Source organism: Hyla sarda, chromosome 7 (assembly GCF_029499605.1).
Source record: "Hyla sarda isolate aHylSar1 chromosome 7, aHylSar1.hap1, whole genome shotgun sequence".
In the NCBI taxonomy this organism is placed as follows: Eukaryota; Metazoa; Chordata; class Amphibia; order Anura; family Hylidae; genus Hyla; species Hyla sarda.
Genome location: NC_079195.1, coordinates 7,971,213 through 7,984,545, shown reverse-complemented (window position 1 = coordinate 7,984,545; position 13,333 = coordinate 7,971,213).

Sequence of the window (13,333 nt, the reverse complement as noted above, 5' to 3'; positions counted from 1 at the left end):
ATCTGATCCCAACCGACTGTCAATCGCTGCTCAGCTATATGTATAGAGACACTGTTATCTGGACTGTTACTATTGCTGCATGTACAGAAATTTTCCAGTAAAAGTTCCTGCAAGTTTTCAGTTAACAGCGGTTGTGGACAATCCTTTATTCTACATTCACCCATGGTTGGTGGCTGGAATCGTTGGGTAGTGTTGTGAAGTGGTTGGTGGCTGGAAACGTTGGGTAGTGTGGTGAAGTGGTTGGTGGCTGGAAACGTTGGGTAGTGCGGTGAAGTGGTTGGTGGCTGGAATCGTTGGGTAGTGTGGTGAAGTGGTTGGTGGCTGGAATCATTGGGTAGTGTGGTGAAGTGGTTGGTGGCTGGAATCGTTGGGTAGTGTGGTGAAGTGGTTGGTGGCTGGAATCGTTGGGTAGTGTGGTGAAGTGGTTGGTGGCTGGAATCGTTGGGTAGTGTGGTGAAGTGGTTGGTGGCTGGAATCATTGGGTAGTGTGGTGAAGTGGTTGGTAGCGTTAAGTAGTAGCAGACACAGTTGCCAGCCTTAATTTTTCCTTTTTCTGGACAACATGTCATAAAATCACAGACAAACAATGTTTTTATGGACAAATTGGAAAAGCAGATTGAAGGTTTCCATGTCTACAGCTGAATGTACAGATAATAATTCCGATCACATACCTCCCAACCGTCCCAGATCCAGCAGGACATTCCCGATTTTAGGGTGATGTCCCGTCGTCCCGGAACAGCCCCCACATGTCCCTTATTTAACTATAAATTCCTACTAATGAGGCGTCAACAGTTAAATGTAGTGCTCGGTGGGAAGTTTGACAAGGTGAAGAGTCATTGGCTCCTCACCCTGTCAATCGCTCACAAGAGGCCAAAGGAAGAGGAAAGAAGAGGGAGCTGCTGGAGCTGGGGAAGAAGACAGAATACAAGAGCAGCAGGAGGTAAGTATTCTGGGGCTGGGGAGGGAGGGTGTTAGATGGGGAAACTGCTGCCTACCTAATGTGGGGGAACTACTGCCTACCTAATGAGGGTGAGCTGATGCCTACCTAATGTGGGGGAACTACTGCCTACCTAATGTGGGGGGACTACTGCCTACCTAATGTGGGTGAGCTGATGCCTACCTAATGTGGGGAAAACTACTGCCTACCTAATGTGGGGGGACTACTGCCTGTTGCACTACTAATAATCTAGTATTTGCTTATACCTCGTTGCAGTTAGGAACTAACTTTCAGATCTCCTTTGGTTTGCAAGAACAGCAAGGTTTAAGCAACACCTATATGCACATCAATTCACACAGTGCGTTATTTGAATTGCGATTCATCCAATGTCTTTAACAGAATCTAATTAGAATTTCTTCTCCTGGTGAACATGAGTTCACACACCATTGATCCTTATATTGTCACCTCCGCAGTCTCCAATGTTTATGACGAGCTTCTAGTTATTGGGAGACATTGGGAGTGACATGTGAGACGGTCATTTAAGTAAATGCAACAGTGAAGTTTTAAAGTATACCTGTTTGTCTTTTATTTTAACAATGTTTGTTACACATTTTTCTACTGTATATGTGCTCCTCCCTCCTGAATCAGGTATTTAGGAGGTAGGGCGCACACAGGTGTTATGGTGATCAAGAACGCGCATGGCTCCTGGCGTTCGAAACGCGTCCATGTGAGTTGCCTGCCGGCATGGTGATGGTGTTTGGAGTGTGCTCTTTGTTTTAAAGGAAAGAATAAAATTCAACATTTTAAGGCGCTGCTGGACTATTCCTTTCTTCTATTGCTGACACGTATGAAGCCAGGCCTGGCTTGAAGTCCGCGCAGACCGTGGAGGAGGTGAGCTGAAAGAAAAATATTTTCTGTTTTCAGGGACTACTGCCTACCTAATGTGGGTGAGCTGATGCCTACCTAATGTGGGTGAGCTGATGCCTACCTAATGTGGGGGAACTGCTTCCTACCTAATTTGGGGGACTAATGTGGGGAACTGCTGCATATCAAATGTGGGGAAAGGGCTGCCTACCAAATGTGGGGAACTGCTGCCTATCTAATGTGGGGGCTTCTGCTGCCTACCTAATGTGGAGGAATTCTGCCGTCTAGCTAATGATGGGGATTTCTGCTACCTGCCTAATATGGGGGTTATTTGCCGCCTAACTAATGTGGGGACATCAGCCGTCTACCTAATATGGGGGAACTGCTGCTTACCTAATGTGGGAGACTTCTGTTGCCTACCTAATGTGGGGTAGTTCTGCTGCCTAAATAATGTGGGGGACTTCTGCTGCCTACCTAATGTCGGGAACTTCTGCTGCCTACCTAATGTGGGGGACTTCTGCTGCCTACCTAATGTGGGGCACTTCTAAAGTGCGGAGCCAAAAACGTTTGTCTGGCAGGTTCTGCAGAGAGGAGTTGTTGTTGTTGGGAAAAAATCATCATGACGGTCTAGGCCAGAGGGAGAGAAAAAAAGAAAGGGAAAGATGTCACCTGATCTAACTGTATGTAAAACATGATGATCACATAATTATGGTGGTTGTTGTCAGTCAACTGTGTCACTTGTGTATAGGATGTCCTCCTAAATTTAGGTGACAGACTGACATTATTGCTGTTTAAAAGGTGTTCCCATTCTGTATGTGCAGGCGTGGTGAGGGTGTGGTTAGGAGTGTGGATGAGGCTGTGGTTAGGAGTGTGGATGAGGGCGTGGTTAGGGGGTGTGGATAAGGGCGTGGTTAGGGGTATGGATGAGGATGTGGTTAGGGGTGTGGATGAGGGGGTGGTTAGGGGTGTGGTTAGGGGGTGTGGATGAGGGCATGGTTAGGAGTGTGGATGAGGGCGTGGTTAGGGGTGTGGATGAGGGTGGGGTTAGGGGTGTGGATGAGGGTGGGGTTAGGGTGTGTGGATGAGGGCGTGGTCAGGGGTGTGGATGAAGGTGTGGTTAGGGGTGTGGATGAGGGCATGATTAGGGGTGTGTGGATGAGGGCGTGGCTAGGGGTGTGGATGAGGGTGTGGTTAGAGGTGTGGATGAGGGTGTGGTTAGGGTGTGGAGAAGGGCGTGGTTAGGAGTGTGGATGAGGGCGTGGTTAGTGGGAATTGGCTGGCAGAGGTAGGTATTAGTGGTCAGTGGTGGGTCATGGCTGGTAGAGGTAGGTATTAGTGGGAAGTGGCTGGCAGAGGTAGGTATTAGTGGGAAGTGGCTGGCAGAGGTAGGCATTAGTGGTCAGTGTTGAGAAGTGGCTGGCAGAGGTAGGTATTAGTGGTCAGTGTTGGGAAGTGGCTGTCAGAGGTAGGTATTAGTGGTGAGTGTTGGGAAGTGGCTGGCAGAGGTAGGTATTAGTGGTCAGTGTTGGGAAGTGGCTGGCAGAGGTAGGTATTAGTGGTCAGTATTGGGAAGTGGCTGTCAGAGGTAGGTATTAGTGGTCAGTGTTGGGAAGTGGCTGGCAGAGATAGGTATTAGTGGTCAGTGTTGGGAAGTGGCTGGCAGAGGTAGGTATTAGTGGTCAGTGTTGAGAAGTGGCTGGCAGAGGTAGGTATTAGTGGTCAGTGTTGGGAAGTGGCTGGCAGAGTTAGGTATTAGTGATGAGTGTTGGGAAGTGGCTGGCAGAGGTAGGTATTAGTGGTGAGTGTTGGGAAGTGGCTGGCAGAGTTAGGCATTAGTGGTCAGTGTTGAGAAGTGGCTGGCAGAGGTAGGTATTAGTGGTCAGTGTTGGGAAGTGGCTGGCAGAGTTAGGTATTAGTGGTGAGTGTTAGGAAGTGGCTGGCAGAGGTAGGTATTAGTGGTGAGTGTTGGGAAGTGGCTGGCAGAGTTAGGCATTAGTGGTCAGTGTTGGGAAGTGGCTGGCAGAGGTAGGTATTAGTGGTGAGTGTTGAGAAGTGGCTGGCAGAGGTAGGTATTAGTGGTCAGTGTTGGGAAGTGGCTGGCAGAGGTAGGTATTAGTGGTCAGTGTTGGGACGTGGCTGGCAGAGGTAGGTATTAGTGGTCAGTGTTGGGAAGTGGCTGGCAGAGGTAGGTATTAGTGGTCAGTGTTGGGAAATGGCTGGCAGAGGTAGGTATTAGTGGTCAGTGTTGGGAAGTGGCTGGCAGAGGTAGGTATTAGTGGTCAGTGTTGGGAAGTGGCTGGCAGAGGTAGGTATTAGTGGTCAGTGTTGGGAAGTGGCTGGCAGAGGTAGGTATTAGTGGTCAGTGTTGGGAAGTGGCTGGCAGAGGTAGGTATTAGTGGTCAGTGTTGGGAAGTGGCTGGCAGAGGTAGGTATTAGTGGTCAGTGTTGGGAAGTGGCTGGCAGAGGTAGGTATTAGTGGTCAGTGTTGGGAAATGGCTGGCAGAGGTAGGTATTAGTGGTCAGTGTTGGGAAGTGGCTGGCAGAGGTAGGTATTAGTGGTCAGTGTTGGGAAGTGGCTGGCAGCAGCACTGAATGTTCCCGTGTGTAGACAACAATGTTATTAGAAGTGAATGAGTTTCCTGCATAAATCGTCCACCCTGTGGAGAACGTCGGCCATTATGTGTCTGGTTACTATAAGCGATGGGGTGATATATACAGTATATAGCGCCCCCTGTGTTCCTCGTGTGGTACTGCCCTTCTGTCCCCCGGGGTCCTCACTGCTTCCCTGTCATATTTTACAATAGCATAATGGCCTTTAAATAAAGATAATGATTCCGTCCACGTCTAATCTGTAAATACGGTAATGAGGAACGACGTCCAATTACTGGCGCCATGCGGGGGATAACTCCTATTATTACACTCGGCGGGATACAGGCTGGACACCAACAATTAATGCGACAATTATAAGATGGCGTGAAGCGGGGTCCGACCGTCTCCTGATGACTGTGACCAAAGAGGGGGCCGGGGTCCTGGAATATAACACTGCCAGACACTGCAATATAACACTCCCAGACACTGCAATATAACACTGCCAGACACTGCAATATAACACTGCCAGACACTGCAATATAACATTGCCAGACACTGCAATATAACACTGCCAGACACTGCAATATAACACTGCCAGACACTGCAATATAACACTGCAATATAACACTGCCAGACACTGCAATATAACACTGCAATATAACACTGACAGACACTGCAATATAACACTGCCAGACACTGCAATATAACACTGCCAGACACTGCAGTATAACACTGCCAGACACTGCAATATAACACCGCCAGACACTGCAATATAACACTGCCAGACACTGCAATATAACACTGCCAGACACTGCAATATAACACTGCCAGACACTGCAATATAACACTGCCAGACACTACAGTATAACACTGCCAGACACTGCAGTATAACACTGCCAGATACTGCAATATAACACTGCAATATAACACTGCCAGACACTGCAATATAACACTGCCAGACACTGCAATATAACACTGCCAGACACTGCAATATAACACTGCAATATAACACTGCCAGACACTGCAATATAACACTGCCAGATACTGCAATATAACACTGCCAGACACTGCAATATAACATTGCCAGACACTGCAATATAACACTGCCAGACACTGCAATATAACACTGCAATATAACACTGCCAGTCACTGCAATATAACACTGCCAGACACTGCAATATAACATTGCCAGACACTGCAATATAACACTGCCAGACACTGCAATATAACACTGCCAGACACTGCAATATAACACTGCCAGACACTGCAATATAACACTGCAATATAACACTGCCAGACACTGCAATATAACACTGCAATATAACACTGCCAGACACTGCAATATAACACTGCCAGACACTGCAATATAACACTGCAATATAACACTGCCAGACACTGCAATATAACACTGCAATATAACACTGCCAGACACTGCAATATAACACTGCCAGACACTGCAATATAACATTGCCAGACACTGCAATATAACACTGCCAGACACTGCAATATAACACTGCAATATAACACTGCCAGACACTGCAATATAACACTGCCAGACACTGCAATATAACATTGCCAGACACTGCAATATAACACTGCCAGACACTGCAATATAACACTGCCAGACACTGCAATATAACACTGCCAGACACTGCAGTATAACACTGCCAGACACTGCAATATAACACTGCCAGACACTGCAATATAACACTGCCAGACTCTGCAATATAACACTGCCAGACACTGCAGTATAACACTGCCAGACACTGCAATATAACACTGCCAGACACTGCAATATAACACTGCCAGACACTGCAATATAACACTGCCAGACACTGCAATATAACACTGCCAGACACTGCAATATACACTGCAATATAACACTGCCAGACACCGCAATATACACTGCAATATAACACTGTCAGATACTGCAATATAACACTGCCAGACACTGCAATATAACACTGCCAGACACTGCAATATAACACTGCCAGACACTACAATATAACACTGCCAGACACTGCAATATAACACTGCCAGACACTGCAGTATAACACTGCCAGACACTGCAATATAACACTGCCAGACACTGCAATATAACACTGCCAGACACTGCAATATACACTGCAATATAACACTGCCAGACACTGCAATATAACACTGCCAGACACTGCAATATACACTGCAATATAACACTGCCAGATACTGCAATATAACACTGCCAGACACTGCAATATAGCAATACTGGACACAAGAATATAACGGATGTTCCTGTTATGGGGGGAGCTGTGGATGTCACTGTTATGGGGGGGAGCTGTGGATGTCACTGTTATGGGGGGGAGCTGTTGATGTCACTGTTATGGGGGGAGCTGTGGATGTCACTGTTATGGGGGAGCTGTGGATGTCACTGTTATGGGGGGAGCTGTGGATGTCACTGTTATGGGGGGGGGGAGCTGTGAATGTCACTGTTATGGGGGAGCTGTGGATGTCACTGTTATGGGGAAGCTGTGGATGTCACTGTTATGGGGGGAGCTGTGGATGTCACTGTTATGGTGGGGAGCTGTGGATGTCACTGTTATGGGGGGGAGCTGTGGATGTCACTGTTATGGGGGGAGCTGTGGATGTCACTGTTATGGGGGGGAGCTGTGGCTGTCACTGTTATGGGGGGGAGCTGTGGATGTCACTGTTATGGGGGAGCTGTGGATGTCACTGTTATGGGGGGAGCTGTGGATGTCACTGTTATGGGGGGGAGCTGTGAATGTCACTGTTATGGGGAGCTGTGGATGTCACTGTTATGGGGAAGCTGTGGATGTCACTGTTATGGGGGGAGCTGTGGATGTCACTGTTATGGGGGAGCTGTGGTTGTCACTGTTATGGGGGAGCTGTGGATGTCACCGTTATGGGGGGAGCTGTGGACGTCACTGTTATGGGGGAACCTGTGGTTGTCACTGTTATGGGGGGAGCTGTGGATGTCACTGTTATGGGGGGAGCGGTGGATGTCACTGTTATGGGGGAACCTGTGGTTGTCACGGTTATGGGGGAAGCTGTGGATGTCACTGTTATGGGGGGGAGCTGTGGCTGTCACTGTTATGGGGGGAGCTGTTGGTGTCACTGTTATGGGGGAGCTGTGGATGTCACTGTTATGGGGGGAGTTGTGTATGTCACTTTTATGGGGGAGCTGTGCCTGTCACTGTTATGGGGGGAGCTGTGGCTGTCACTGTTATGGGGGAAGCTGTGGATGTTACTGTTATAGGGGGAGCTGTGGCTGTCACTGTTATGGGAGAGCTGTGGATGTCACTGTTATGGGGGGAGCTGTAAGTGTCACAGTTATGGGAGGAGCTGTGGAAATAGCTGTTATGGGAGAGCTGTGGATGTCACTGTTATGGGGGAGCTGTGGATGTCACTGTTATGGGGGAGCTGTGGATGTAACTGTTATGAGGGAGCTTTCAGTGTCACTGTTATGGGGGGAGCTTTCAGTGTCACTGTTATGGGGGGAGTTGTGGATGTCACTGTTATGGGGGGAGCTGTGAGTGGCACTGTTATGGGGGAGCTGTGGATGTCACTGTTATGGGGGAGCTGTGAGTGGCACTGTTATGGGGGGAGCTGTGGATGTCACTGTTATGGGGGGAGCTGTGAGTGGCACTGTTATGGGGGGAGCTGTGAGTGGCACTGTTATGGGGGAGCTGTGGATGTCACTGTTATGGGGGGAGCTGTGAGTGGCACTGTTATGGGGGGAGCTGTGAGTGGCACTGCTATGGGGGAGCTGTGGATGTCACTGTTATGGGGGGAGCTTTCAGTGTCACTGTTATGGGGGGTACTGTAGGTTGTAATAGAGCCTGGAAGTGCAGGTATGTGGCAGTCTAATGGGTCTTTGCCAGTTTTCAGAGATTGCGGCAGCAAATACCCTCACAGAAAACATTTGCGGCGGACACAAGCGCCGTCACATTTATAAACCCGATTTCTCTGGCGGATTCTGCTGGAAGATTTCATCCAAATCCGGGTCGGATGTTCTGTAACTTCTGCTGAACAGTGGGATTCCCATTACACCAGTGGGGTGGGCTGCAGGGTTACTGGTGGCTTCTCTGTAATGTGAATGGGGTCTTAGTGAAAAGGGTTTGGTTGTGGCCGCCATCCCCTCCGGTCAGACCGTTCTGTTCCGGGCACAGTCAGGTCCTCACCGGTGGTTGGCACTGGCCCCGGGCTCGCCTTCCTTGCTAACTCCATACTGTAGCTCGCCCTCGTTGGCGCACCTGATGATCGCATTTCTGTCAATACAATCGTACACCGTCCGCCATGACAGAAGACGCAACCAGGGATCGTAGATGAGGAAGGGACAATTACGGGCCAGATAATGGCGACTTCTCAGCTGACGGTTCTTCCTACGTGTAAAACAACTTGAGACATTGACTCACAATCGCCATCATCCCCGGAGGATGAGGATGAGCTCTGCCTGTGACGGCTCCACCGCCCGGCCGCGCCGATGTTGTCTGCTCATCGTTAAAGGGCACCGTGAACTTTCTGCTGTGCTCTCCTAATTATTCAGGCAATTAAGGCCCAGAGGGGGCAGTGCTCGCTGGTAGCACCCGCACCGCGCGCTGACACTCACTAACAAGCAGGGAAGCGCTCACATGAAAGGCTCCGGGCGCGGATTTACACCTCAATTATTTCTCCATCAGTCTCTACAGATCATGTGATTAACGATCAGCGTCCTGTGATTTCCCTGCTGCGGCGGATCAGCCATGACTCTGCATCCTCTTCACTACACACAGGGAAACCGGACACACTCTACTACATCACTGAGATCACGCACCTGCGCCTGTCTCCTGTACACACATACAGTCTATTGTTATCTGTTATCAGCCATGTCAGGAGAGGAGAGGTGACTGTAGGACAATCTATTGTTCCCTGTTATCAGCCATGTCAGGAGAGGAGAGGTGACTGTAGGGCAGGTGAATATAATCTATTGTTCCCTGTTATCAGCCATGTCAGGAAAGGAGAGGTGACTGTAGGACAATCTATTGTTCTCTGTTATCAGCCATGTCAGGAGAGGAGAGGTGACTGTAGGACGGGTGAATACAATCTATTGCTATCTGTTATCAGCCATGTCAGGAGAGGAGAGGTGACTGTAGGACAGGTGAATACAATCTATTGCTCTCTGTTATCAGCCATGTCAGGAGAGGAGAGGTAACTGTAGGACAGGTGAATACAATCTATTATTCTCTGTTATCAGTCATGTCAGGAGGGGAGAGGTGACTAAAGGACAGGTGAATACAATCTATTGTTCTCTGTAATCAGCCATGTCAGGAGAGGAGAGGTGACTGTAGGACAGGTGAATACAATCTATTGCTCTCTGTTATCAGCCATGTTAGGAGAGGAGAGGTGACTGTAGGACAGGTGAATACAATGTATTGTTCTCTGTTATCAGCCATGTCAGGAGGGGAGAGGTGACTGTAGGACAGGTGAATACAATCTATTGCTCTCTGTTATCAGCCATGTCAGGAGGGGAGAGGTGACTGTAGGACAGGTGAATACAATCTATTGCTCTCTGTTATCAGCCATGTCAGGAGAGGAGAGGTGACTGTAGGACAGGTGAATACAATCTATTATTCTCTGTTATCAGTCATGTCAGGAGGGGAGAGGTGACTATAGGACAGGTGAATACAATCTATTGTTCTCTGTAATCAGCCATGTCAGGAGAGGAGAGGTGACTGTAGGACAGATGAATATAATCTATTGCTCTCTGTTATCAGCCATGTTAGGAGAGGAGAGGTGACTGTAGGACAGGTGAATACAATGTATTGTTCTCTGTTATCAGCCATGTCAGGAGGGGAGAGGTGACTGTAGGACAGGTGAATACAATCTATTGCTCTCTGTTATCAGCCATGTCAGGAGGGGAGAGGTGACTGTAGGACAGGTGAATACAATCTATTGCTCTCTGTTATCAGCCATGTCAGGAGAGGAGAGGTGACTGTAGGACAGGTGAATACAATTTATTGTTCCCTGTTATCAGCCATGTCAGGAGGGAGAGGTGACTGTAGGACAGGTGAATACAATCTATTGCTCTGTTATCAGCCATGTCAGGAGAGGAGAGGTGACTGTAGGACAGATGAATATAATCTATTGCTCTCTGTTATCAGCCATGTCAGGAGAGGAGACGTGACTGTAGGACAGGGGAATACAATCTATTGTTCTCTGTTATCAGCCATGTCAGGAGAGGAGAGGTGACTGTAGGACAGGTGAATACAATCTATTGTTCTCTGTTATCAGCCATGTCAGGAGAGGTGACTGTAGGACAGGTGAATACAATCTATTGCTCTCTGTTATCAGCCATGTCAGGAGAGGAGAGGTGACTGTAGGACAGGTGAATACAATCTATTGCTCTCTGTTATCAGCCATGTTAGGAGAGGAGAGGTGACTGTAGGAAAGGTGAATACAATTTATTGTTCTCTGTTATCAGCCATGTCAGGGGGGGAGAGGTGACTTAGGACAGGTGAATACAATCTATTGCTCTCTGTTATCAGCCATGTCAGGAGGGGAGAGGTGACTGTAGGACAGGTGAATACAATCTATTGCTCTCTGTTATCAGCCATGTCAGGAGAGGAGAGGTGACTGTAGGACAGGTGAATACAATCTATTGCTCTCTGTTATCAGCCATGTCAGGAGAGGAGAGGTGACTGTAGGACAGGTGAATACAATTTATTGTTCCCTGTTATCAGCCATGTCAGGAGGGAGAGGTGACTGTAGGACAGGTGAATACAATCTATTGCTCTCTGTTATCAGCCATGTCAGGAGGGGAGACGTGACTGTAGGACAGGTGAATACAATCTATTGCTCTCTGTTATCAGCCATGTCAGGAGAGGAGAGGTGACTGTAGGACAGGTGAATACAATCTATTGTTCTCTGTTATCAATCATGTCAGGAGGGGAGAGGTGACTATAGGACAGGTGAATACAATCTATTGCTCTGTTATCAGCCATGTCAGGAGAGGAGAGGTGACTGTAGGACAGATGAATATAATCTATTGCTCTCTGTTATCAGCCATGTCAGGAGAGGAGACGTGACTGTAGGACAGGTGAATACAATCTATTGCTCTCTGTTATCAGCCATGTCAGAAGAGGTGACTGTAGAACAGGTGAATACAATCTATTGCTCTCTGTTATCAGCCATGTCAGGAGAGGAGAGGTGACTGTAGGACAGGTGAATACAATCTATTGTTCTCTGTTATTAGCCATGTCAGGAGAGGAGAGGTGACTGTAGGACGGGTGAATACAATCTATTGCTATCTGTTATCAGCCATGTCAGGAGAGGAGAGGTGACTGTAGGACAGGTGAATACAATCTATTGCTCTCTGTTATCAGCCATGTCAGGAGAGGAGAGGTGACTGTAGGACAGGTGAATACAATCTATTGTTCCCTGTTATCAGCCATGTCAGGAGAGGAGAGGTGACTGTAGGACAGGTGAATGCAATCTATTGTTCCCTGTTATCAGCCATGTCAGGAGAGGAGAGGTGACTGTAGGGCAGGTGAATACAATCTATTGTTCCCTGTTATCAGCCATGTCAGGAGAGGAGAGGTGACTGTAGGACAGGTGAATACCATCTATTGTTCCCTGTTATCAGCCATGTCAGGAGAGGAGAGGTGACTGTAGGACAAGTGAATATATCTATTGTTCTCTGTTATCAGCCATGTAAGGAGGGGAGAGGTGACTGTAGGACAGGTGAATATAATCTATTGTTCCCTGTTATCAGCCATGTCAGGAGGGAAAGGTGACTATAGGACAGGTGAATATAATCTATTGTTCCCTGTTATCAGCCATGTCAGGAGAGGAGAGGTGACTGTAGGACAGGTGAATACAATCTATTGCTCTCTGTTATCAGCCATGTCAGGAGAGGAGAGGTGACTGTAGGACAGGTGAATACCATCTATTGTTCCCTGTTATCAGCCATGTCAGGAGAGGAGAGGTGACTGTAGGACAAGTGAATATATCTATTGTTCTCTGTTATCAGCCATGTCAGGAGGGGAGAGATGACTGTAGGATAGGTGAATACAATCTGTTTTTCTCTGTTATCAGCCATGTCACGAGGGGAGAAGTGACTGTAGCACAGGTGAATACAATGTAGTGCTCTCTGTTATCAGTCATGTCAGGAGGGGAGATGTGACTGTAAGACAAGAGAATGTAATCTATTGTTCTCTGTTATCAGCCATGTCAGGAGGGGAGAGATGACTGTAAGACAAGAGAATGTAATCTATTGTTCTCTGTTATCAGCCATGTCAGGAGAGGAGAGGTGACTGTAGGACAGGTGAATACAATCTATTGTTCTCTGTTATCAGCCATGTCAGGAGGATAGAGGTGACTGTAGGACAGGTGAATACAATCTATTGTTCTCTGTTATCAGTCATGTCAGGAGGGGAGAGGTGACTGTAGGACAGGTGAATATATCTATTGTTCCCTGTTATCAGCCATGTCAGGAGGGGAGAGGTGACTGTAGGACAGGTAAATACAATCTATTGCTCTCTGTTATCAGCCATGTCAGGAGGGGAGAGGTGACTGTAGGACAGGTGAATACAATCTATTGCTCTCTGTTATCAACCATGTCAGGAGGGGAGAGGTGACTGTAGGACAGGGGAATATAATCTATTGTTCTCTGTTATCAGCCATGTCAGGGGGGGAGAGGTGACTGTAGGACAGGAGAATATAATCTATTGTTCTCTGTTATCAGCCATGTCAGGAGGGGGAGAGGTGACTGTAGGACAGGTGAATACAATCTATTGCTCTCTGTTATCAACCATGTCAGGAGGGGAGAGGTGACTGTAGGACAAGTGAATACAATCTATTGTTCTCTGTTATCAGCCATGTCAGGAGGGGGTAGGTGACTGTAGGACAGGAGAACATAATATATTGTTCTCTGTTATCAGAGAGAGGTGACTTTAGGACAGGTGAATA